The sequence below is a fragment of the Leptonychotes weddellii genome, chromosome 11 (genome assembly GCF_054177405.1).
Source record: "Leptonychotes weddellii isolate Sample4059 chromosome 11, ASM5417740v2, whole genome shotgun sequence".
Taxonomy (NCBI): Eukaryota; Metazoa; Chordata; class Mammalia; order Carnivora; family Phocidae; genus Leptonychotes; species Leptonychotes weddellii.
Window position 1 is genome coordinate 92,196,142 of NC_138379.1, and position 27,917 is coordinate 92,224,058.

At 38.8% G+C, this 27,917-nt stretch overlaps 1 protein-coding gene and 1 pseudogene across 1 annotated transcript in view; one reads left to right on the forward strand and one right to left on the reverse strand.

The window, feature by feature from the left end:
* GRIA4 (glutamate ionotropic receptor AMPA type subunit 4) overlaps positions 1-27,917 on the reverse strand; it is a 345,999-nt gene that overhangs the window by 310,383 nt on the left and 7,699 nt on the right. The gene's annotated exons all lie outside the window — the stretch shown is intronic.
* Positions 14,022-14,088, forward strand: LOC145716365 (U4 spliceosomal RNA; annotated as a pseudogene).

Consider the following 27,917-nt stretch of genomic DNA (forward strand, 5'->3'; position numbering starts at 1 on the left):
TGGGTGGCTCAGTTGGTTAAGCAACTGCCTTCGGCTCAGGTCATGATCCTGGAGTCCCGGGATCGAGTCCCATATCGGGCTCCTTGCTCAGCAGGGGGTCTGCTTCTCCCTCTGATCCTCCCCCCTCTCATGCTCTCTCTCTCTGTCTCATTCTCTCTCTCAAATAAATAAATAAAATCTTAAAAAAAAAAAAAAGAATTACACCTGCTTCCATTTCTCAACAATAATTAGAGCTTCATGACTAATTGTTATTTAAATAATTATATCTACCTCCAGACTTTTCAATAACATGTTTCCTACCAAGTTTAAGGATTTGATAAAACTTTGTTTACTGAAATGCATTTTCTTAGAATATAAAGAGCTCTTTCTGTACAGAGCTTCAAGTGAATGTTATTCCAGATAAGCCTTCTTGTATTCATTTTTGCATTTTCTTCTGCTCCAGTTTTCCTTTCTTCAGAAGTGGTAATTATTTATATATTTGACCAACATTATGTTCAATAGCTAGAACATCTAATCTCTCCTTACCTGGGTTCTGGTTCTGTAGCTCTACACTGGGTGCTATTTTCTCAATTCTATCCTCCTGATATTTTACTTGGCTTTTTAAAAAATGCTAATTCTATTCATTGATATTGCTAATGCAGGTTTGGATTTTGAAATAATTTCACTTTTCTCATCAAATGCTTGCCTCGATTTTGCCAGCTCCTTGTAATCTTTCGAGGTTTCTTCTTTCTTTATTCCTTTGATTCATTTCATAGAACTCATGGTCTCTTTAATTTTCTTACAAGTTCAGAAACCTGCTCCCCCCTCCCCTCAATTTCTTAGGATACACATTTAAATGCATACTCCTTACTAGTATTTTTCATGCTATATTCCTTTTCATCATTTTTAAGAGAAATTCCACAGCATCACCATGATACTCTTCACTGCTTTTTTTTTTATGCTTTTCACCTCTGAATCTAGGCAGTTCCATCCATTCCTGTCATTTGTCCTGAAATAATGTTGTCTTTTGTTTTCCTATCCTGTTTAAATGGATGCTGTTGCCATCTTCTTATTCTTTGAACGGGGAGCTTCCGTGAGTTACTCAGGTGCTGAAAAGAGTGTGTGAGGTGGGCTTGCTGCAGTCCAGTTCTTCCAACTGGCCACCCTCCTTCCCTCGGCCCTGCAGCAGCAGAAACTCTTGGGCTGGTGGTGGGGGGTCGGTCTTCAGCTGGGAGTTCGTTTCCCCTGGGGGCCACCACGGCTTAAGCCTCACGCCCCACATCTACTTAGGGCTTGTTAAGAGGGTCTCTAGGAACAATGACCCGCTTCTCACTCACCACACCTTGCTATTGATCCACTAGGACAGAGACCGAGGCCAGCGTTCACTCTCTTCACCTAGGAAAATTACTGCCCGTAACATATGATTCAGGGCTTAGGGGCTGCCAGTTTCCAACAGTCAGCATAAATAAAATGTCTTTATCTTAAATTTCTCTTATCCCAATGTGCTCTTAACATATTTCCTGGAAATAGCCTTCTCAATGATGTGAATAAGATTTTGATGTTCTAAAAGGATAAAAAGTTAGACTCAACCATTAGAGACCAGCAAGCTTGATGGAGCTCTGAGGGAGAAGTGGGGGACATGGGATCTCGCAGCATGGCAGTCATTTCCTCCAAAACAAATCTCGGGCATCTCTTCTCATCATAGTCTCTTTTCCTCTCCTTGAAGTAGGTGAGTAGTTTTAAAACCAGCTTCTCAGTAATTTCCTTTGAAAATCTTTACGTGCGGAGCTCTTCACATACTTATTTCTGTATCTGATACAACCATATCGGTGACTCAGTTAAACGATGGCTGAAATAGTTGCATCTAACATACTGTGGTTTCCACTCCTATGGCTGCCATTAGTATGAGCACTATGACGACGATGATACTAGGATGAGGATGACTCCCGCCACTACCACTGGAGGAAACCAGGTAAATGAGGAGCACCTAGGACATCAGTACCTCAGTAAAGCATATGGCAGCACGTCTTGGAAGTCCCTGAATAAACCATAAGGAAACATGGAATCAAAACAGAAGAGACAAGAGCTTTCTAACTGGTGAAATAACTGGGCCTAGATGTGCTGGCAGTTGAAAGAGGTCAACTTTCCTAAAGGGAAGAGTTTGTCAAGAATCCTATAGGATCTTAGCTTTGTTCATGTTCCTATTCAAGATGGATGAATGTTGAACCACCCTGAATGTTGACCACCATATTTTCAGAAAGCAAGAAGCAGGTAACACGGTAAATATGGCAAACATATTGCATTGAAATGTGACATATATCCAAAACAAAAATCAGAGGAAGAAATATACGATGTTGTACTTTAATTCAAGCAAATTACCTGAATAGTTATAAAATGTGTGGCTTTGCATCAGGATTACAAGAGAGTAAGCTAGATGCATCTTTTTCAATGATATTATACAAAGTTAGTATGTCCAACAGAAAGCCCAACCTCAACACCTAGGACATACAGTCTTGATCGATTTAGACACATCTGGGGTTTTTGGGTTTTTTTCTTTTTTTCTGCAACTTTGGAGGAAGGGGTAAACAGGTACAAAGGGCTTCCAGGGCCATACAATTTTGGAAATTTTGCATAAAAATTAAGAAGTTGATAGTATATACTAGTTAAGTACCTTTGAGGCTTCACATGAGTCAAGGTTTAGGCTCCCAATCAGGAACCAAGGTCACCCTTGAACGTTCCAAGGAGTGTTAGATGTGACCCAACTACATGGATCCAAGTCACTCTAATGTTTAACAGAGCTGGAGTCCACAGGGTAGTTTCATGAATAACGGGTTTCCATCAAGAGAGACAGGTGACTTAGTTTAACGCCACTGTGTTCTCAGCTTGCCGGCCGCTACTCCTCCTTGCTCAATGTGAGCTCCTGTGAGAGCACAGAAGGTTGTAGAGAGCAGTTTTCTGTCTTGAAATAGAGAGACTACAGGCAACACTGCTTGGTGGCCTAGTAACACACATGGACTGGAGGCACTGAAGCATGGACGGACAGGAGACGAACCTGACTTGGGCTGAATTAAAACTGGTGAGTGACATCAGCATGGGACCCTCGGGAATCACGTGACCAAAACGCGAGTGACACAAAGTGATATTACACGGTAGCACCTACGCTTGTGAGATATGATCGATCTTGTTATACTCAAGGATTCTTTGGAAATTAAAAAAAACAAAACCCCAAATCAGAGATGTATTTCCTGCCAAGTCTGTTGCCATTTAAACGCTCTCTATACTAGTCTTAGCTGAGTCATTAAGCAGAAAAATTCTTCTCAATTTTCTGCTCAAGTAACTGCTATAACGAACATCAGTGACCAGACTGAGCTGGAAAGTAACATCAGAAGGGAGAATAATGGCTAAGGTGAGTTGAGAGAAAAAGGCTAATATTATAGAACAATTTAGGTTAAACTGCGAGATCTAAATTCTCTAACTCTCAGATAGAAAGTTAATATAGTTACTAATTTCAGAATTGTATTAAACATAGGGAATAATTATTCTATATCACTTACTCATTAAATGTTAATAAAGCTCTAGACTTAAATGATAAATCAAAGTTCTGTTTTATTCTACTTTTACTGTCGTCAATGTTATCATGACAGATATCAGGGAAATACTCTCGTAAACTTTCGGAAGGGCTTATTAAAAACTTATAAAGCAATGCTCCATGATTCTAAACATAGTGATCTGACATAAAAATAATAATTAGGATAAGAATAATGTTATAAAACATGCTCTGTTTGAAGCTTCAAAACATCAATTTAATCTAATTTATTTTTACATGTTAAATGAATAGAAAAGTAAAAATTAAGCAAAACAAATGTAATTTTAAGAAATAGAGAAAGCAAAACAAAATGAAAATAATTAGCTATCACTAGTCATCTACCTAATTGAGAAGAAATTAATATACATTGTGATGAAAAGAGCATCAGCACACACTGAGAGCCATGTATGTTTATGCAGAAAGCAATTTCACAGTATATATTGAGAACTTTTACAATATGCATGCTCCAACAGTATGGAGGTTTCTCAAAAAATTAAAAATAGAAATACCATACAATCTAGTAATTCTACCAGGTACTTACCCAAAGGAAACAAAAACACTAATTTGAAAAGATACATGCACTCTTATGTTTATTGCAGCATTACTTATAACAGCTAGGATGTGTTAGCAGCCCAAGTGTCCATCAACTGATGAATGGATAAAGAAGATGTGGTGTGTGTGTATATATATATACACACACACACAATGGACTATTACTCAGTCATAAAAAGAATGAGATCTTATCATTTGCAACAACATGGATGGGCCTAGAAGGTATTATGCTAAGTAAAATAAGTCAGATAGAGAAAAACAAATGCCATATGGTTTCACTTATATATGGAATCTAAAAATGCAAAATAAATGAAAAAACAAAAAGCAGAAATAGACCCATAAATACAGAGAACAAACTGATGGTTGCCAGAGGGAAGAGAGGTTAGAGGATGAGCAAAGTGGATGAAGGGGAGTGGGAGGTACAGGCTTTTAGTTATGGATGGAAACATCCAAAGGAAATAAGTAGAAATATGGTCAAAGTGTTACTTATAATTATTAAATACTAGAAAAAAATTAAACATTTAAAAACAAAATCACTAAATAAATGATCATCCATAAACTAAATTATTATGTGGTCATTAAAATAGTATTTCTGAATAATATTTATTGGGATAATGCCTAAAATAAAATGTTAATCCTAAATAACACAATAAATATTATGAATATTTTTAAAATAAGTAAAACCAGTATGTACATTTTTATTATTTGGTAGTAAGACTACTGTGATTTTAATTGTTTTGTTTGTTATAACTGTAGTTTTCAAATTGCCTGTTACAGGCACATTACTGTGGTAATTAGAAAGATTTGTCAAAATAAAGCAACAAGTGTGAACGTGTTGGTAAGGAATTCACAGAATACAAGGAAAAAATTTTTTTTTTCATTTTTGTGGGTTTGAAATTATTATGAAACACCCAACTTCTTAACTCAGAAAATGTCGTCTCTTTACTTTCTTTTTCTGAATGTTAGGGAAACATCTCCATGAAACTCTTGGTCAGAAATAAACCCCAGATTATTTCTGAAAAGCTAAAATGTAGTTATTTGATTAATATAAATGTTGATGCTCTCAAAATAATAAAAAATTATCTACCTATATTCTTCATTAATCATTTATTGCAATAATTCTAATGATCTTTTTAAAGAATTTATTTATTTGAGAGAGAGACAGAAAGAGTGACAGCACAAGCAGGGAGGAGGAGAAGCAGGCTCCCCGCTGAGCAGGGAGCTAGACACGGGGCTCGATCCCAGGACCCCGAGATCATGACCTGAGCCCAAGGCAGACACTTAACCGACTGAGCCCCCCAGGTGCCCCTGATTTTTTTTTAAATCTCTATGAAATGCTAAACATTTTTAATACCCGTAGTACCTGGTAATGGAATTTAGCAAGTGATGGCACCTCCCGCGTGAGATGTAAGTAGTATGAGGATATAGGAAACGTGTACTCGTTTTCTTTTTCGTATTTAAGTGAAAATTAAGATGCAGTCTGTAAATTGAAGATTATGTGGAAAACATCATCTTGATTGCTTTCTTCAAACTCTATGATCCTTTGCTCTCTTTGTATTAGCAAGGTTACTATGGAACAGTAGAAGTTTGGCTTCGGATTAAGGAGATGTGGATTCATAGCCCCAGCTGTATCAGAAGGGCACGGTGTGAATTTAGGAGAGCCCTTTGCCTTTTTCGGTGACAGGAACTACCTGATTTATAGGTACCTTTCAGTTTAACAGCCTATGATGATCATGGTTATAGTTTAAATGTGAATAATAATACGATGGCATTACCATTGTAAATTAAAAACATACACTATGATTTTGAAGTAAAATACATTGAATGTTTAAGATGTCCTCAACTTTTCTAAGATTAAGACTCTTTGAACTTACTATGATAAATACTATAAAGCCCAGAAAAGACTGAGGCTGGCCCCACGGAAGGTGCAGGACTGTGGTGCTGAAATCCTCATGGGGCCAGAGGCCTGGGGTCCCTTCCACAACAACTGTTCAAACATTGCCATAAGTATACTTCATCCATGAAACTAATAATGTCTGCTTCAATCAAATATTGAAAACATATTCTGTACTTGTTCAGGTACTCATCCCCTTAGTAAACTTTTTTTTTTAACTTTTCTTCAAAAGTGGAATCAGTGGACTTAATGAATGCACAAGTTTTGGATTCGGGAGTGAGAAGAGAATGAACACTGAATTAGGGTTGGCATAGCATAAATATTCCCTTCTCCCCAGGGAGTTAGTGTGATTCAGTAAGTACTCCCTTTCCAAGTAAGAGGGAGCCAAGATGCACTTCCTGCTTTATTTATGGTGATTTATTTGATTTCTCGCTGGTTTATTGTTTTCAGAGAAAATGCAGACACGTTCGTGGAATATTGAGTATTTATGTAAATACTTGCTAATTAACTACTATGTGCACTATGCTGATTTGCAAACTGAGAACAGGGAACAGAAAGGATAAGTGGGCCACTTCACTGACAAACAAGGTAAAAGGTGATCAAGAAGGGAAAGGAATGACGAATGTTATTCTGGGAACGTCAGAGAAAGAAAAAGAGAGTGAGTTTTAATAACCTACAGAAAGATGGGTAAAGAGAGAAAGCAATCCCCTCACAGGGCAGAGGTACGGCGAAAGAAGAACATGAACTTAAGAGATCCACGGAGGTGACAGTGTGAAAGTCAGAGATCAACAAAGAGACTTCGAAGTAATCGGGTAAATGAAGAATGAGTGATGTTTAATAAAAAGACAGGCTAAATAATCCAGATACTATTTAAAAAGGGGAACAGATGATATGCACCAAGAAAATATGGAGAAAAAAACCCATCCTCTAAGGTGCAGATTCCTGAAAAACTATTTGATAATATTGTTACTCTGAACTTATATGTTTAAAAATGACTGTGTGTTATTTATGGAATTAAATAGGATGATTTAGAGCAACAGGTGTTTGGCCGATTCAGGGTAGCTGCAGATACAGCCTGCTGCTCGGGCGTGTGTGTGGACAGCCCTGGCCCTGAGCCCACAGGGATCACAAAGTTCCTGACCTGGCTCTTCCTCCACGGCTCCTGCTGTCCCTGTCAGCATGACCACCCTGCAGCCTTTGGTGGCATATTAATCACCCCCAATATCGCACGGCTTCCGTTCCTGCTCCGAAGCAAGCCTCAGCATTGCTTTGGGGGAAGAACTTCACACTTTCACTCCTGCATAAAACCACTCTAGTTCTCTCAGAAACAAGCAACCTATATCATCTATCAGGCGCTCAGTGAAATGAGTTCAAACTTATGTGACATCTGGGTAGCAAAAATACACCATTGTAAGCATTCAGAATCTCAGATGTCCATGTGAATTGCAACCAGTATTTCACTGGTGATGAACCATCTTCCTTCATGATCATTCTCATAGGGGTTAGTTTTTTTTTTTTAAGATATTATTTATTTATTTGAGAGAGTGAGAGCTGGGGGAGGCTCACAGGCAGAGGCAGAAGCAGACTCCCCACTGAGCAGGGAGCCTGACGTGGGGCTCTATCATCCCAGGATCCCAAGATATGACCTGAGCAGAAGGCAGACACTTAACCAACTGAGCCACCCAGGTCGGTGCCCATCATATGGGTTAGGTTTTAAGAATCATCATATCAAATTGCATTTTTTTTTAGCCTACCTTGTAGAATAACAATATGCTATAATGACTGTCAAACACAAGGTGTTAAAATATCTGCCTAGGTTTAAGATCCAATGCCATATGTTCCTGGCTAGGAACTTTTCCATCCTTAGGAGCTGCAAGGCACATTGTGGCATCCACCAGCATCTAGTAGAATGGCCATCTATGTACATGTATTCCTCCTTGTAGACTTAAAACTTGATGAGGGCAGAGCATTTACCTGGCTTTTCTTTAAATCCTTGATAGTGCCTAGGACAGTATGATGCATTAGATAGATATTCAGTAAATATTTATAAATAATTGTGTTAACAAATGCAAATGTTTTTTGACATGATTCATATTACATAATATACACAAAATCCAGGGATTCCTAGTCCCCAGAGAAATTCAATCCAATTTAAAAGCATTACTTTTAAAATAGAAATTTCAATAAAATTTTATATAATACTGTTGTAAGCAAAAGGATTGTTTAAATGTGAGAGGCATTGCATTCTATTGTTAATATCATGAAATGCACTAAAATTAATTATGTATTTCCATTTCTAGTGTTAAGGGCCACAAAGCTTCTATTCATACCTCGTACCATTAAGATGATCTAGTTTCGTGGGAAATATTTTCAAATGGTTGATGATATTCTCAACAATAATGTGGAGTACAAATACCAAAATTAAACAGCATTTTGTAGAGTTTTAATCTTAAAAATGTTCTAAATTCTTCTCTATCTCTATACTTAAGATTTTAGATTTAAAAAAAAAAATCATACCGCCATTTTATAGTAAATACATGCTGAGGCCTCTGTCCTATGATAACCAACTGAAAAGTCAAGAAACCAAACGGCTGTGTGGTCAAATCCAAACACATCACACTGAGGGGAACCGCGTGGCTTGACAGTCATGACAGATAGGGCACCGATTCAATTCTAGACAAGTGCACTTAGACCTGAGCATCTCGGCGGTTTACTTGAAACGAATCACCGTTGAGAGATACTGTCATCCCGTGTCATTGTTTTAAGATTTCTCTTTGCAAAGAGCTCATGGATTAAATAAGCATCCTTTTCCAAGGCATATGTTTACAATGACATTGTCACAACCGTGGGGAAGCATCACCATATGGCACACACTAAATGAGGCTAGACTTTATAGACTATGGGTTCGGGAAGCCGGGGGCTGCTAGGGAAAGTGGAGGGGACAGGCTTTACCATGTCAGCCCTGACAGTGTGCAGGTCCCTGTGCATTGTATCTAAGAGAAAGGATGAACATAGAGGAGGTTTTGATTTGGTATGGGTGTCAGGTGGGGTAAGGAAAGTAAATGAGACTCTGAATAAAAAGTCACCTGAAGTTGAAAAGAGGCTGATCTTGAACAAAATGTAAAATGGCAAAGCATTCTTTTTTTTTTTTTTAAAGATTTTTTATTTATTTATTAGAGAGAGAGAGAATGAGAGACAGAGAGCACGAGAGGGAAGAGGGCAGAGGGAGAAGCAGACCCCCTGCTGAGCAGGGAGCCCGATGTGGGACTCGATCCCGGGACTCCAGGATCATGACCTGAGCCGAAGGCAGTCGCTTAACCAACTAAGCCACCTAGGCGCCCAAGGCAAAGCATTCTTGAGAGAGAAAATGAAAAGAGCAAGAAATTATTTGGGAAACAGGACATTATACTATCCACATGTTCACAAATGGTGTTCCTTGTTGCCTTAAAATGTCCATTTCATGAACATTATCCGTCTTTAATAAACATGAACGTTTTATACTATGAGACATTCCATGAGGGGGATCACCTAATAACAACCGAACTGATGAAGAGCGAGAAGAAGGTATTTGTGTTTTATCCTCTTCATTGGGAAGCTGCTCTGTTTGTATTCTTAAATCGTCTGCTTTGCTTTTAATAGATTACAAATACACTTGGTAGTTAAAAGCCAGTGTTTGGAGCTTTCCCGCACACGCGTGAGGCAGAGCTGCCCAGGGGTGGACGAGGACACTCAGCTCTGAGGTCTGTAGACGATGCTCCAAGTCAGCACCACAGACCCCTGCTTCTCTAACCCACCCCGAGTACATGCTAGTTTTTTTTTTCCTCAAGATTTGAGTTTATGGAGAACAGTTTATGTAAATAGGGTTAGTTTACTGCGATAGCTAAGCTGTAAGTAAAAGTGTGAGAATTAGATCGTAAGTAAGGCAAGGCCAACGTCTCCCCATGGCCACTGGCACGGTTTCCTGTGCGTGACGGTGAGGGTCACTGCAGGGGACGACGTGGCTGGCAAGCTCTGACGGCAGTGGCGCGTGGCCCGGCCAGGCGACACAGCGCAGCCTCCGCTCAAGCCGCCAATGATCTGTGAAAGGGCACAAAGCCAGGACGAGACTCACCCCTGCGATTCCCACGGAAATTTTACAATGTCCTTCACAGTATTTTCCTTTGTCAAAAAATGTAATTTCCACAATTCCTAGTTCAATTTTACCTAGCCTTTCCTCCTAAAGTAAAAGCAATGAAATTTTTAATGTACGTTCTTGCACTTGACACTTACTGCGGGGCCGTCATTTATCAGCCCTATGACAGGTCTTTACACTGCCTTTCCCCTTCAAATACTGGCTTTTGCTTCCAAGTCACAAATTGTACATGTACACTAAACGTTCTTTGCATGGTTTAATTCAAATACTAACATTTTAGTTTACTTTTAAGCAGTTAATTTCCTAGGGAGAGGTTAATTCCCCCTGTTCTATTTTGGGTTCTAAAGAAAATTAAAGATAATTTATTTTCTAAGTCTCTGATATCATTATTTTAGAGAGTATTTAAATATAAGACTCCTATATTTGACTGTGAATATTTAAGAAAAAGATGCAAGTTGCAGTTTTAACTGTCAATATACTTGTCAGAAGCCCTATATATCAACTAATTTCTCAATGCCTCATCATATACATCATATACATATATGATATATATCATTTATCAATATATATCAATTATCAATATATATCAACATATATCAATGATATATATAATATATATAACATTATATATATCATATATACATATACATATCATACACACACATATATATATTTTTTTGAGAGACAGAGTGAGCGTGAATGGGGGAAGGGGGAGAGGAAGAGGGAGAGAGAGAATCTCAAGCAGGCCCCATGCCCAGCAGCGCAGAGCCCCACATGGGGTTTGATCTCATGACCCTGAGATCATGACCTGAGCTGAAATCAAGAGTTGAACACTTAACCAACTGAGCCACCCAGGCGCCCCAATGCCTCATTTCTGAAACACTGTGAAGTACTACACATATATGAGGTCTTATTATCATAGGTATGTAGACAAAGTTTTCTATATTTGTCAAGGTCCACCCCAAAAGTACACACCCAAAAATCATTTAATAAAATATCAGGGCAAGCTCTATAGATTTTACCTTCTAATGAACTTTCAAAAAATTTTCTGACATTCCTCCATACCTAGAATATAACTGACAATGTTTTATTTTCAGAATCATGCAGCCAGTCCAAAAGAGAATTTCCCATACATTACATAATAAGCCCACAGGGGAAACCAGGGACATTTGGGGGCTGTCAGAATCAGAGATACTAAATAGCAGCAACTCTTAAGCATGTATAAGTAATCTTTGGTGAAATAGGGACAACAGCATATGGAGTCTGGACTCGGAAGGTGTGGGTATGAGCCCACTTTCCGGCTCAGGGGCCCTGGGCAAGGGGCAAAGTTGTCACAGCCATGGTTGGGTCAACGCACGTGCAGGCTTTACGCCAGGCACCTTGCAGGTTAAGATCTCCCTCAAGACTCACGGCGTGCCCTTCAGGTTCCTACTACAGTCCCTGTGTTGTAGATCAGGGACACGGAGGCTCAGAGGAGTTCAGAAACCTGCCTCAGGCCATAATGTCTAGGAAGTGGCAGAAACCATTTTCAAGAGCACTAAACACCAAGCTATAAAACATCTAAGAAATGGCAATATTGTCAGTAAAAAAAAAAAAAATGCAGGTACATTTTTAAGAAAAGGAATTTTGAGTTTAAAGGTCATTTCAAACAGAAATCCATATAATGGAATAGTAAAGTTCCTCTATTTAAATTGCACACATCAAAACTAAGGTCATTTAGTCATTATTGGGCACAGATGCAACCAATATTTCCCATGATATAGAAAATACAACATAGCACCCCACAGGAGAACCACCCTCAAGGAGCTGAGGTGCTGGAGAGATTGCCTGATCACATGATCTTTGAGCCGAAGTCTCCGCCCTAATCAAGGACACTTCAGTTCCTACTGCCCATGCCAATCTGAAGCATAGGCCATGGATGTGTATCCTTTCATGGCAACTGAGAAACTGCTCTTTGCTTGTTCTTCTCAGGGTCCACAAAGTCAAAAGTCTGCAAGGCCTAGATGGGATATAAATACATGGGCAGTAGGTCTCAGGGTTTCTGAGACCCAACTAGAGAGAACAGAGCTTTTTTAACTGGGGGCTACTTCCTAAGCTCCAGTCAACTGTTGCCATGAGGAAATTCTGATTCATTGTAATAAGGGTTTTGTAATTTTCCAGAGAGGTCAGAAATCCAAAATTTTATGTACAATCTACTGACTTTTCAGTTGGAAACAAATTAATTTGTTAAAGTTTTGTGGACCAAACAGACACAGTTTGTATCTTTCTTCTTGTGTTGCTGACCTTTCTCAGAAATCCTGATTTTGTTTAATGCTAACTGGATACATTTCAGGAATCTCCTTGTTTACGGTTTTAACTCTCACCTACATGCAGGTAATTCCAAAACCCATATAATTATCCCAGATCTTTCTACAGCTACTTGAATATTCAACTGCATACAGAACTCCTCCATCAGGCAAGAATTTCTAACTCAATTAGCACCCAAATGCATAAAATCGCTCTGGGCCTTTTATTCCACCTGCATTTCATACGCTACTTATTAGCACAGTTTCCATCCTCTTAGTCATGATCCTGGAGACCCTTCTCCTTCACCACCTTTAACCACGGGTCTGCTCATCTTGTGCACAGGAGGCTGAGTGAATGATACATGGTATTATTTCAGGGATGACTGGTTACACTAACCCTAAGAGGACTTAAACACTTCATACAATGTATTTTAATGCACTTTTTATCTGTTTCTAATTAAAAACAGGGTAAGGGTTCCCCCACTCATTTATAATTTAGACTCCTGAAACACAATGAAGTTGATAAACCTTTAAAAAATTCACATAGTCTTTGAGCAACACAGTGGGCATCGGATCCAGGCTGAGCTCCAGAGCCTCTGGAAGCTCTCCTTACACTGATGGAAGGAAAGGATGCAAGTGTTTCTCCAGATGGAAAGAGCAGTGCTGTGGCCTCTGAGTTTAAGTGAAAGAGCATGGATTGGAGAGTGAGACACAGAAAGAGAGAGACAGGCCCGGAGACCTTCTGAGAAGAGAAGATGGGACATCAGCTAAAACTATAGACTCAAGAGAATCCAGAACGGGGAGGGCTGATGACTGATGAGTGAGCCTTTAGTTTGGTTCATTTTACATTCTTGTGTCTACCTTCTTTATCTTCTCAGTTGATGCTGCGTGCCCATGCCCGAGGGCTAGTCCTGGCATTCCCCTTTTCATAACACCAGTCCCCTGTCCAAACCTTCCCTGTTGTCAGATTCTGTCTCAGCTCCTAAAGTCCTGATTTATAAGCCACCCCTTCCCTGCCCGCCCCCCTCCATCTCCACTCGGATCCAGCAAGAGACTGTCCTGTGCCATCCCGCCCTCCTGCAGCTTAGCCTGTGCTCGCTCCCTTCAACCCTCTTGTATGCCTCTCCTGTTCTTCCTCATTCCTTTTATGACAAGATTAAATTCCACCTTACTAAGATTACTGTTTATAAAGTCTGGTCTCTCCCGATATTCCTTCCTTGGCAATTATGCGATACACAGTCCCTTCTAATGTAATGCCTACTTATTCCCTTGTTTCATATTAAGTTACTTCTGCTTTTCCAGCAGATTATCAGCTTTTTACAGTCCAATATCACATCTAATATTTCTTTCCAATAATATGTGCAGCACAAAGCAGGAGGCAAGACAGGTGTCAAAAAACATTCAATTAAGGTGACAAGTGGACACTTACAAAGCTGCATATTAACAAGGGCAGAACGACTTGGTAGCAAACATGTACAGATACTAAAGGAATATACAATATGGCAGTGATGAGTAGCTGAGACAATATGGGTGGTGCAGGCTCATAGGCTTGCTTGTTTTAGAAGATTTTATTTATTTATTTGAGAGACAGAGAGCTTTGCACAGTGGCAGTATCATAGCCGATGAGGTTTATCCAAGGCGCGATTATTGCTATTTGAGAGACAGAGAGAGCATGCGTGGGGGGAGGGGTGGAGGCAGAGGGAGAGAGAATCCCAAGCGGACTCCCCTGAGCCGTCGATCCCAATGCCAGGCTCGATCCCACGACCCTGAGATCATGACCTGAGCTGAAATCAAGAGTCAGATGCTTAACTGACTGAGCCACCCAGACGCCCCAACAGATTCATGGGTTTTGAGTACCTGGGGTGGACAAAGATTTGTTTTTACTCTTTCCATATAAATTCCAGCATCTAAGTAAATCAATCCAATCTTACTTCATTAATGAAATGAGGTGGGTAAAAGAGCCCTTTTCTTTAGTCCATTATCTTGGCCCTGTAAGAGTTGTTCAAACTATCCCTCTGACCCATGAGGAGAGAAAAGAGGAAATGCCTTTTGAGGTACATTATACATACACTAATGAAGGCAGGGTTCCAGTGTAATCATAGCATTTGTCACACTGCGTTGAGATTTTCAGTGGTCATCACTGGACTACGTGCTACTTGGAAGCAAAGAGGCCTATGTCCCTGGAGTGGAAAACTGCTTGGCATACTAGACACACAAAAATTGCTTTTGAAACAGAGTAGAAGTGAGAAGACTTCAGTGGGTCTAGTGCTGTGTAAAGCAGGAGGTTAGGGGTAGAGATGAGAATGCACTGTTGCTGCCTGGATCAGAATTTTCAGTGGAGAGCTGGGATAACCCTGTCCAGGGGCAGCATCCTGGCTCTGTTGGTGGTCCGGTGAAGCAGTGCTCAGGAGACCCGTGAACTTGGAAGGAGAACGCAGAGCAGCTTGTACAGCTGTCCACTCTCACTTGGACACTCTCAGTCCAGGACTCTTAGCCTCCACCTCCTGAACGCAATGTGTTTTAACGAGTGATAATCCTTACAGTTCTTGACCAGTCACCTACTTGTGTGGAAAAGTCCATAAAGAACAGTTTTTCGATTTTTTATAGTTCCCACAGTTACTAAAATAGAGTCTGCCATAATTCCTTAAATGGATGCTCAAAATATTGAATTAAAATGCTAATATCTAACCATCAATTAAAAATCCCTCCATTCTCCTAATATAACACTGTATGCTAACTATACTGGAATTAAAATTAAAAAAAAAGAAGAGTACACTTATCTTGATGAGCTGTGAGTAATACACAGGATTAGTGAATCACTGTATTGCACACCTGAAACTAAGATAACATTGTGAATTACACTGAAATTAAAATTAAAAAAAAATTAAAATAAAGAAAATCACTCCAGGGGTGCCTAGGTGGCTCAGTTGATTAGGTGTCTGCCTTCAGCTCAGCTCGTGATCCTGGGGTCCTGGGATCGAGCCTAGCGTTGGGCTCCCCGCTCAGCAGGGAGTCTGCTTCTCCCTCTCCTTTCTGCTCTTCCCCCCGCCCCACTCATGCTCTCTGTGTCTCTCTCTCTCTCAAATAATAAAATTAAAAAAAAAAGAAAATCTGGGTAAAGAATGAATCATTGTTCCTAGGTTAATGGTTCAGGCCTATTAAATGGCTAATCAAGTATTTATTGAATTAACCATACACAAATTCATAAAAAGAAATTAAAAGAAGCACATAAAAATGTTTAAAAAGACTTATTTTGGGGGGTGCCTGGGTGGCTCAGTTGGTTAAGCATCTGCTCAGGTCATGATCCCAGGACCCTGGGGTCAGGCTCCCTCCTTAGCAGGGAGTCTGCTTCTCCTTCTCCCTCTGCCCCTCCCCCTGCTCATGTTCTCTCTCTCTTGCTCTCTCTAATAAACAAATAAAATCTTAAAAAAAAAATCCCTCCATTCTCATATCCATACATTCCATGGGTATCAGTAGAGTGCTTTTATGTGCTAGCATAGTGCCATAAGCCAAGCACTATGGATTTGTTCCCAAATAAAATGGCATCTCAGGAATCAGGACGTCCCATTCCAGAGGGAGAATGATTATATAACAGAGCAAGCAAGGTAAGCTCAGGATGCCATGGGATCACAGCAAAGTGGAGCCTAAACCAGCCTAAGGTAGTCGGAAAGGACTGACCAATATCTGAGAGCCATCAGCTCACACATGTAGCTACGGTCCTTTCTGTGGAATTGAGCTTAATATATGCAATCAGACTTGGTAAGTTTCATATTTCAATTGGTAATGAAACATGCTCATAGTGACCAACTGTTCCCCTGACTCTTTCAAATGTGCTATGGTAGGTAAATATAATGACTTAATTTAATACTTTTAATTAATTAATTGAAGCTGACGTTTTCATTTAAAAATAATCAAAGGGTATAAGCAAAGAGATCAAACACAGCAACTGCTAAGTGGACATGATATTCTGACAACCAGGCCTGTATTGGCTAAAATGTCTACCGATTTCCCTGGATTGTCTGCCCAATTGGAAAGAGCAAGGCAAACTCAATACTTAGTGAAAGACCACTACATTATCTTCTATTTAGATATTATTAACCAAAGAAGCATAAATGTATACTTTTTGTAAACATGTAGAAAACTCAGGAAAGTAAATTAAAAATAATTCTGTACACTAACACCAAAGAAAAATAATCACTAACTACATTTCAGCATTGTCTCTTTCAATGTCTTCTATATGTGTGGTTCTCATGAAATTGTAATCACAGACAGCGTATGTTTTTCCCAGTCACCATTCTATCGTACATATGGCCACATACTGAAAGTCTCTAAATCATGTTGTTCAGTAGTTATACCCTCTTCTGCCTCATAGACAGCACACTGGTTTCAGTCCAATGACTTAACGGCACCAGACTCTTACTAACACTAAGTGAAAAATTTCCCCTTGAAATAAAACAAAACATAAAGTGTAAGGGAGGTGAAGACATTGCTGTTTTGAAAATTAAAAAAAAATTAGCAACAGTTGCCTCTGAATAAAATATCCATACGGGTTTCTAATCTGTGATTTTATCACTTCTGTAAAATGAGGCTTATTTCCACAGTCACTTATATTTTCATGACATATAATCATTATCAGATTTTGTGAAAACAACAAGCATCAGATGCTAAGGGCATGTGTTTATTATATATGCATACAGCATATTCTAATGTATATGCTGTATGTATATATAACAAGACAGAAAGTCATTTACAAAGCTGTTCTGAAATACAGGATATATATATATATATATACACACACATACACGCACACACACTATTCTGAAACATGTATATACACACACACGCACATTGTATTCTTATTTTTACAGTATTTGATTTTCAAAAAAGAAATAAATTCATAAGTAGTATTGGGCAAAAATATGTACCTGAAAGTTTATTATTCATTACTTTGAAGGCAATGAAAAAAATCATTACCTGACAAAGTACACATGCGACTGTCTCACTATCTTTTTTCCTTTGTTAAGCTCTGTGTGTATATCTGTATGCATATATGTTGTCCATATATACGTATGTAGTCGCACTTGCACTAATTATTATTCTTGTCTTAAAATTGTTCAACTCACTTTTTAATTTTTTAATTTTAATTTTTAAATTTTTAGGTTTATTTATTTTGGTGGGGGGGAGTAGGGGAAGGGGCAGAGAGAGAGGGAGTGGGAGAATCTCAATCAGATTCCATGCTGAGTGCAGAGCCTGACTCAAGACTCGATCCCACACCCCCAAGATCATGACCTGAGTCGAAACCAAGAGTTGGATGCTTAACCAACTGAGCCACCCAGGCACCTCTCAACTCACTTTTTAAAAACCAGTTCTTACTACTCTGCATTATGTGACTGAGTGGCAAGTCTCAATTTTAGTAGAGATGGTTATTTGAGCCAACTGAATTAAATAAACCTCTACCAAGAGCAGTAACAAAGAGCAATAACAAGGGGGGATAGTCTGAAATTTAATCTGGAATGGGATATGCATTGTTCCATCAGCAACTACACTGATCTTTAAGAAGATTTAATTGCCTTTATACATATCATAAATGATGTTTATTTGTTCATTTTTTTCTTCCCAGAAACACCAGCTCTTTTCCAACTGCCTATTATCATAAAAGACTTGGTTTGCAGTCTGAATATACATGGTTGAGATGATAAGCTGAGTATTTTTTGCTGGAAGTAACAGTTCTCGATGGAAAATAGTGAGCAGAATTACATACAATAATGGGTTCTACGAACAGCAACTCAAGTAGCAATACAGTATTTCCTGTCTAGGAAATGGTTTCTTAGTGTGTTGGGTGTGGGAAAGGAACTGCGTTTTGCTATATACATGAATGATTAACAGTGCGGCTAGAATTCTTCCTAAAACATAAATACAATGATGTCATAAACTGCTTAAAATGGTTCTTGCTGTCTTCTGGCCCAGAATAAAAACCACAGTCCTCATCCTAGTTCACCAGGCAGTCTGCAAGGCTCCTCCCTGCTTCTATGCTACAGAGCTATCTGAACCCTCCCCTCAATCTCCCACTCTACAGACCCCCTCACCCCCATCTTTGCCTCCACTTTCCCACCTCATTACTACTCCCCAGAGATGTCCATACACCTTTACACTTCTTCCTATGATGCTCTTTTGTCCGCCTGGAATATTTTGGTCTTTCTTTACAGCATGGCAGAATCTCAAGTGGATTTCACATAATTTCCTAATCTTCCCGCAACACCTTCTGTGCTTGGGAGGATGAAAGGAAAGAGGAAGAGGATAGGGAAAGGGCTAGGGCAAAAACAGTGATTTCCCACATCATTCCTTGACTAGAACTTCCAAATACCTGCACAGAGTCTGGAGGTACACTCCTCCAGGACAAACATGGAACCTACCTTACCACAGCTATCAGCCAGGACTGGTAGATCTGTGATCCTCTAAACAACTAATGAGTTTTAAAAATCCTTCAGCTAGTTCCATCATTATGGAATATAAGAAGTCATTATTATAGGTTGAGGACATCTTTTTTTACATCTGACTACAATACTTTTTTTTTTCTTACTATGACCCTAGCTCTTGTGTAAGAAAAAATAACATAAAGAAAGAAAAAAAAAGCAGAGAAAGTATCTACATACAAAGAGAAGAATTCTTGAACTCAGAACTGTCGGCTCAAGTCAGACAGAGGACTCTCATAACTGACATTCTGCCTTAAACTGTCTGCCTGGACTTCAAGTAATTCAACCATTTCTCAACTAAATATTACTAAGTAATGCTTTAATGAGCATTTTCATGACTAGAGATTTTCCTATATTCGTGAATTCAAAATAGTCACAACTTTTATTTTTATTTACTTATTTACTTATTATTTATTTATTTGACAGAGAGAGAGAGAAAACACAAGTGGGGAGGGGCAGAGGGAAAAGGAGAGAGAAAATCTTAAGTAGGCTCCAGCTCAGTACAGAGCCCAACGTGGGGCTCAATCTCACGACCCTGAGATCATGACCTGAGCCAAAATCAAGAGTCAGAGGCTTAACCAACTAGGCCACCCACGTGCTCTGATTCACAATTTTTAAAGTTTTTTTTTGATAAATTATGACAAATTGATTTTCAAATTATACCAATTTAAAAGACCCCAGACACCTTGAATGATGTAAAACTCTCTTCATCTTTACCACCAAAATTAGCTAATTTATTATGCAAAACTACAGCTCACTTTAATTTGACTTTCTTTGATTAAATATATTTTATATTTTGTTTACTATATTTATTTATTCCAATGTGAATTATCTTATGTATCCTTCATCAATTCTTTTCAATCTGAATGAAAGACATGTTTGTCTTTGTGTGTACATGCATGTATCATCCCTTACCCAACATGACTGTATGAGGTATTTTCATAATATTTGTGTATGTTTGTTTTTGTTTTAATGTGTGCTTGTTTTAATGTTTAAAAAAGTGCAAATGAACTGAAATGACAATCTTCATGGACAATGTGGATAAATTTGATCAAATAAATTATTTTAAGAGAATTTACATTCCAATGACTACACATACCAGAAGGTACTAGTTCATGACCTAGCACCATCTTATATCTATCTTGTATCACAGCCTGCTCTTAATTTTAATCATTAATAAGGATAATCATAAAGTAAAGAGTCACAGAGAATTTAAAAGTTTATAGCAAACTGAATTAAGATTCAAGATGGTCTTGATGTTTTCAAACAAGTTAAAATTTAAGAGTGTATCTGTAAAATCTTTCATTTAGAATTTTTATTTTTTTAAAAGATTTATTTATTTATTTGACAGAAAGAGAGAGAGCATGAGTGGGGAGAGGCAGAGGGAGAGAAAGTCAAGTAGACTCCCCTCTGTGCATGGAGCCCAACTTGGAGCTCTATCTTAGGACACTGAGATCATGACCTGAGCCAAAACCAAGAACCAGACGCTTAACCAACCGAACCATCAAGGTGCCCCTTACTTAGAATTTTTAAAAATGCATTATGGAGAGGCTAATTTATAGCAATTCCTATGAAAAAAAAGGAAAAAAAGCAGAGTGTTAAGTCTTAATTGACCATGAACTTAACACGAACATGTTGTAACTAACTAACTAAAACCCAAAGAATTTGGGGCTATACTTTATATGTGGAATGTCTAAATAACTGGAATTAATATTCTCTCTTAGCTCATGTCAGATCATGACCATGAATGCCAAAAATGGAGAGTTTAGTTCTGGACAGATCATAACAGGAGTATGGAGTTAATTCAGGCCAATATATTTTAATGAAATTATGATAAATCCAGAGGCTATTCAGAATGCTAGAACTTTAGATGTTAAAGGTCTAAGAAATAGGAAATGATATTTAGCTTGGGAAAATGTGAAGGGGACATGTGATAAGCTTTTTAAAAATGTGAAGGGTTTGAGTCACACAGAAAAGCTAGACTTGTGTTGTGTTATTCAGTTCTGGCTAAGAATTAGTTGTTATAAATATTCAAACAAGAAATAAACTCCTGAGATGCCTGGGTGGCTCAGTTGGTTAAGTGTCTACCCTCGGCTCAGGTCATGATCTCAGGGTCTTGGGATAGAGCCCCGCATCGGGCTCCCTGCTCAGTGGGGAGTCTGCTTCTCCCTCTCCCTCTTCCACTCCCCCTGCTCGTGCTCTCACTCACTCTGTCTCTCTCAAATGAATAAATAAAGAAATTAAAAAAAAAAAAGAAAGAAGCTCCTCCTTCTCTCCTCTCCTTCCTCCCACAACCCATCAGCAAACAATTATTGAGTAGGGAACAGAAATGTTCCAGGCACTGTGACAGGCCCTCAGGAGCAGAGGTATAATAAGCTATCATCCTTGTTCTCAAGGAACCTGCAGTCTACTGGACCGACAGATCATCTACCCACCTACCCACCCACCTAGCTATCTACCCACCTGGTATAAATCATTTTCCAAAGCATACACAAAATACAGAAAGTATGAAACAGGAAATGTGAATATTCAAGCAAAAGCTGACCAACTTCTGTATTGAATGGGACATCAACTAGATTTTTAAATTTATAGCCCCTGTGTCCTTATGCTCCTCTCCTAAAATGATGTGCATAGTCTTACAAGGTATATTTACCTAAAACATGCTTAAACCATATTTAATATATGCCTATCATATATTATTTATATCATAGGAAAATCAAGGATATAAAAACAAAGCAAAATGTTTAAATTGGGGAGTAATGTAACTGAACAGTAAAAATGGAATTGAGCTCCCTGGTTATCAGAGGAAAAAGACAAACATTTTGACTTACAAGTTTTCCAGTAAGAAAGGAAGAAGCATGAATGTTTCTCAGAAGAAAAAGAATCTCTTAATTTAAAGCTTTGGAGCAGAGAAGTGGTGAAATGCCTTTCAGTCTTGCCTGGGAAAGACTATGTACATTGTTGAAAATTAGATAATTTAACCAAGGGTAGACTAATTTCCAAGAGGGAGGAATGCAGGGTTGGAACAAGCAGCAAACTGTGAAATTCACTACTGAAGGTACAACGGAGACCATCAAGGACTGGCAGGACCAACATTACACACTTGACTCCAGACTCCTGTGTTCTGGTTTCGTGAACGTGAAGAAGTGCAAACAAGCAGTCAGTGTCTGAACAGATGGCATTCTCCTGAGTGTGCTTACTAGTTCACCTGGCTTCCCGAACGGGCTTTCTTCTACTTTGAAAGTGGATTGTATCAGCGTTTTCTATATTTTGTCAGCAGACACCACATGGTATAAGGACCTAGAAGTTCCCTTCTACCAGATATGCATTTAACAAGGTGCCATCTGGACAGCACAATGTATGTTAATTTGCATTAACAGTCCCACTTTCCTCCTTATAGGACTTATTTTCTCCCTTACTTAGCCCATCCCATACTTCAATCTAATGGAAACAAATAGAAAAAAAAAAACATGCTTATGATAAGGAAAATATATAACAATTATTTTGGACCTACTACCTCATTGTCTTCAAATCCTCTCCTTGATTTTCTCTAAAATAACATATAAAATAGTCTTAGCTATCCTAAGGATGCCCCAAAGATGAGCAATGGGAAAATTCATCACATACTGCTCATTCATTTATTCAAAGACATTTATCGACTTACTTTGTGCCAGGCATTGGGCAAGGTTATGAAGATGTATCATTTAAGGCAGATGAAGCCCTTGTTTTGAGAGCTGATCTTCAAGCAGAGAATATAGATGATGAATAAGTAAACAAGTGGAAATAATAATTATACATTGTGATAAAAGCAAAGATGATCATAGGGGTTGGTAATGCAACACAGAGTAGCTAGAATTTGGGAGGGAAAGGGTTTACGCCAGAGAGGTTGGTCCGGAAGGCTTCTCTGATGTGATTTTGACTTGAGTCCTGAAGGTTCAGAAAAAGCCAGTGAAGCAAATAACTGGATTGGAAGATTCCCAAAAAAAGGGGGGGGGAACAGAAGTACATGACATAAAGAAAAGAAAGGGTTAAAGCATGTTAGAGAACCAAAAAGAAGACTAAGGGGACTCCAGCAGAGTGGACAAGGCAAAGAGGTGGGCAAGAGGCAGATCATGCAGGAGCATGCTAGACTCAGAATTTTATTCTACGAGAACAAAAACCTTTGGGAGGCTTCAGGTAAGGAAGAGATGGTCTCTGATTTTAAGTTCAGAGGAGCTGCATGGGCACCAGTATGCCAAGTGGATGGAGAGAAGTAGAGTCGAAGTGGGAGGATAATTCTGAAATCACGAGAGAAGGACCACTGACTAGAGTAAAATGCTGGAACAGAAACAGAGAAGGGTGAAAATATTTGTAATGTATGTTGGTGTCCTTCAGTCGGATGGTGAGTGACAAACAGGAAAAAAAAAAAGGAAGTAAGAGGAGCAAGAAAGCAGGATGATAAAAATATCAAAACTAGTGTCGTGATCACGACAGACTGACAGGAAAGGTAGGTGAGGAACAACAAGCCGGAGAACTTGGGAAGAGAGAAAATGCAGACCTCCCGTCGAAGCTCAAATTCAGTCCAGGAAGAGCAGGGGATTTGCACAAATGTATCCACACAAAGCAGCTGTCAAAGAATGACTCCCTCAAATAAATAGTACTGAAAATAAATAAATAGAAGTTCCTAACAGACATAAGAAAATAAATCCCCAAAGAGTTAGTGTTATGAATATAATGTCTAAAATCATAAAGGTACTAGAAAAAATGTGGGATAATATATGTATCCTTTTAAGGCTAGGAATACCTTTATAAGTGTAACCAAAACCCCAGAAGCCAGAAAGAAAATAACTCACAGATCTGACTACATAAAAATTTAAAATATCTGTATGATAAAAACACATCGTACATGGAGCTGGAAGCCAAAGGCACAGTAGAAAAAGAATCTATAATGCGGACAACAAAGGGTTAACTTTTATAGTACATAAAGCACTCCCACAAATGAAGAAGAAAATGTTGGCAAAGGAGGAGAACAGAAAAGGCGGACACAGATCTTATAAATATAAGAAAATATTCTCAGCCTCACTATTAATAAGAAATATGCAAATTAAAGGAGCAATTAGGTGTCATTTCCACTCATCAGGACAAGTGAAGATTCAAGAGACATAATGGCTTAGTGTTGGCAGGTCCTAGAGAAACAATTATTCTCACATTTTGGTGGTTGTAAATTTAAGTAACATTTTGTTTTTGAGGAGAAGAATTTGACAATATCTATTAAAAGCAAAAACCCACATTATTTGATAGAGTAAATTTCATTACCAGGAATTAGTCCCACAGGAATGTTCACACAGGTACATAAATAGTTCTGCTATTTGGTTTGTCATATCAAAAATGTGGGAACAACATAAATGTTGATCTAGAGGGTACTGAGTACGTTTTGTTTTTTTTTTTAATTTTTTTTTATTGTTATGTTAATCCCCATACATTACATCATTAGTTTTAGATGTAGTGTTCCATGATTCATTGTTTGTGCATAACAAAAGGGTACTGAGTACGTTTATCATAGTAACTGCACGATGACATATTATGTAGCAGTAAAAGAAAATGAGGCAGCTCTTATATACTGATTTGTTGTGGTATGTCAGATAAACCATTAATAAAATATAAGCATAAAGTGTTATCATTTTTATTAAATGCTTTTATTTTTAGATATATATTAGCATTGTATGTTTTCAGTACTCTTTGGTCTCCCTACCTGGGTCTGCACTGTGATTATCTCTTAAGGGGTAGGATTATAAAATACTTAGGCTTTTTAAGATTTCTGATTTGAAATTTTTCAAGTACATGTTTGTTCAAAAAAGAGAAAAATAGGAAAAATGGGAAGAACACAAGGGCACAATATATTTGAAGTTATTGATGAAAACCTGCTTATTTTAAAAGAAGCATATAAGCAACAAAAGTAAGCCAACACTACATAAAGCTGATTGTGTACTTTCTCCTGTATCTAGAGAAATACAGTTGTTTATTCAAGGAAAGTGCTAAATCTCACATTTTCTTTTTTACCATTTATTTCTAAGATAACCTTTTATTTGTGATACAAATACTTTTATTAAGTCAGGGACAAGGGATGGCGCTATGAAGACAGAGCAATTTTGACTCGGGTGATGTTCTTTAAGAATACAGTCAACACCGTGCTTCTTTGGAACCCAAACACATGTCAGAGGAAACCTGAAAGAAAATGCCTCAGAGCTACGCCTATCTTATAGTGAAGCACTTGGGAAAATATGTTTTGAACAGGTTATTCTGAAATCAAATACTACTCCTATAAAAAGAAATAAAATACGTTGGTTGGCCAACTGATGAAATAAACGACAGTGTCTGCCTAACACTTAAAAGAGTCATTTAATCACTTTTACACCCGGTGGTATTCACGAGGCGGCTTAGGCAGTAGAAAGTAATGGGGGTATCATCAATTAGAATGAGAACTCTCGTTTTGTGCTGCCCTGCAAACTGCACAGAAGAATCCAGGACGTCCAGTGGGAACCGCGATAAGTATCCGCGGGGGTGAATCACAGTTGTCACAGTAAAGAGGTAGCTTTGAGAAAAACATCTCTGTTTAAATGAAGAGCTGCCTAACTGCTCTCACACTGAGCGAGGGACTCGGCGGACGCGGTGCTTGCGAGCTGCCACAGTGTGGGTGGTAGGTAAAACGGGCTTTAATATCTGATGGCCCGGATACGGTGCGGTTAGGCAAATCTTCATAATGACAAATCTTCTGTCTCTCCACATACACAGTGAGGGTAACAATCACAATAGCACCTGCTGCTTAGAGTTGCGTGAGACTTGAGGTAACTCCTAGGAGACCCCTGGCGCACAGTCAGCCCCCTCCTCGAGTCAATACCGTCGCCAGAGGAGGAATGAGCATCAAGGACCAGGAGTCGTCAGCAAAGCCAACTATTAAGAGACAATGAAGATGGAGGAAAAACAATTGGACTTGCAAATTTGTAAGTCACTGATAACCTTCAAGAACACAGTGTTCCAGGAGTGGTGAGAGTGAGGGAAAAGATAAATCATGATAAAAATAGAAGGAGCTGATGTGGAATGCATGGAACCTCGGATAGTAAGAGAAGGAATAAAAATAATAGGAGGGCAGTTTGAGAGGCAGAGGACCAAGCCAAGCATTTTTCCAGCCAGGACACACTGATTATTTTCTATGTCAAGAGAGAAGCTAATGGAGATGGATTTTATGGAAAGATTTCTGGTTAGTTTCAAGGATAAAATCCAACTGGCTTCTAAAATGATGAAAGTAAGGAATGAAGTACTGTTTGTTTATTTTGAATTTATGTATGGCTCTTTTAAGGCTGTGGTCCTGGGCCTTTTTCGTGACTGGGATTCACTGTGAAGTTGTCCAAAAGTTTAGACTGTCTCTTTGTAAACACACACACACACACACACACACCACACACACATGCACACACAGTTTAAGAACAATTTTGCATTTAATTAAGAGAATTTATCAACCTCTTTAATCCATCCATGAATGAATCCTCTCTCTGAATCATCCACAGATCCCAGATAAAGTTATCCTCTCTTAGGACTTGGAAATACTTTTGAAAAATAGGAATTTAGATTTGTGTATATAAATTAAAGCTGGCAATTCAATGAGAGGTCAAAAATATTCCTATGAAGTATCTACAAAATATAGGTGTTCGACACATAAATTGCTTTCTCAAAATATAAACAGAAAATATATCTCTTCCAAAGTTAAGATCAGCTCAGAAATAAACGTTCCATATGACACAGAAAATGTTAACACAACTAAATTTAATTGCGTTCTAATTGCATTCTGTATATTTCCCAAACACTTTTCTAATATTCATAAAATCACGTGCGGCACATGTTATTTCCCTACATTATCAGATTTGGAAACTGAGGCTCAGAAGTAAGTAACTTACCCACTATCAGATTGCAAATTCAAGCGCATCTGGTTCAAAAGTCCAGAGAAGACTCTCTCCCCACCTCTAAGTAAAGCATAAGAATATTCTAGGCCACTATATACAAAAGAGTATTATTAATAGAATCTACATGAGGTTAATAAAAGCTGCTTTTTTAAAAATCTGGTCAAAATGCAAAAGAACACACTGAAGAGAAGAAAAGCCTGATGTTAAAGATCAATTATCCTTGCAATTCAATTATTTAAATTCTGCAGGCTTTGACAAGGTTTTTCACTATTTACTTGAAATGCTCCTCACCTCTTGACTCCTGTGAAATTCTCTTGTCTCAATTTTCCTCTGAACTTCCTGACCCCTTGTCCTTCAGTCTCCTATCTCTGCCTGCCCCTCCAAGTAAAGGTATTTCATAGGATTTTGTCCTCAGCATTTCCTCACTGTTTTTGCTCTCTTGGGTGGTCTCACCAACTCCATGGCTTCAGGCACCACCAAATGCCTGCAAATACACCTGCCCCACTGTGTACAGCAGAGCTCCACTTGGGCGTCTCTTCAACCCTCAAAATCTGTACTTCCAATAACCTCACCTCCCGCATTCAGAGCTGCTTCCCCTCCTGGGGGTCCTGTCCAGTCAATGGAAACAGTACCAAGTCATTTGCCCAGGCCAGAAATCAGAGAACTCATCTTGAATTCTTACCACACTTCCTTTCTCCTCACCCACAAAGACATCCAACCCGTCACTAAGTTCTTTTTTTTTTTTTTTTTTTAAGATTTCATTTATTTGTCAGAGAGAGAGAGAGAGAGAATGAACAAGCAGGGGGAGCAGCAGAGGGAGAGGGAGAAGCAGACTCCCCACTGAGCAGGGAGCCCGATGTGGGACTCGATCCCAGAACCCTGGGATCATGACCTGAGCCGAAGGCAGACGCTTAACCCACTGAGCCACCCAGGCATCCCCAACCCATCACTGAGTTCTGTCAACTGTTCTGTATTCTTGGATCCACGTGCACTTCTCTCTCCCCAGGGTGTCTACTTTTCTTCAAGCATGTATCATCCTAAACTGTATGACTTCAAGACTCCACTGACTTGCCTTTTTC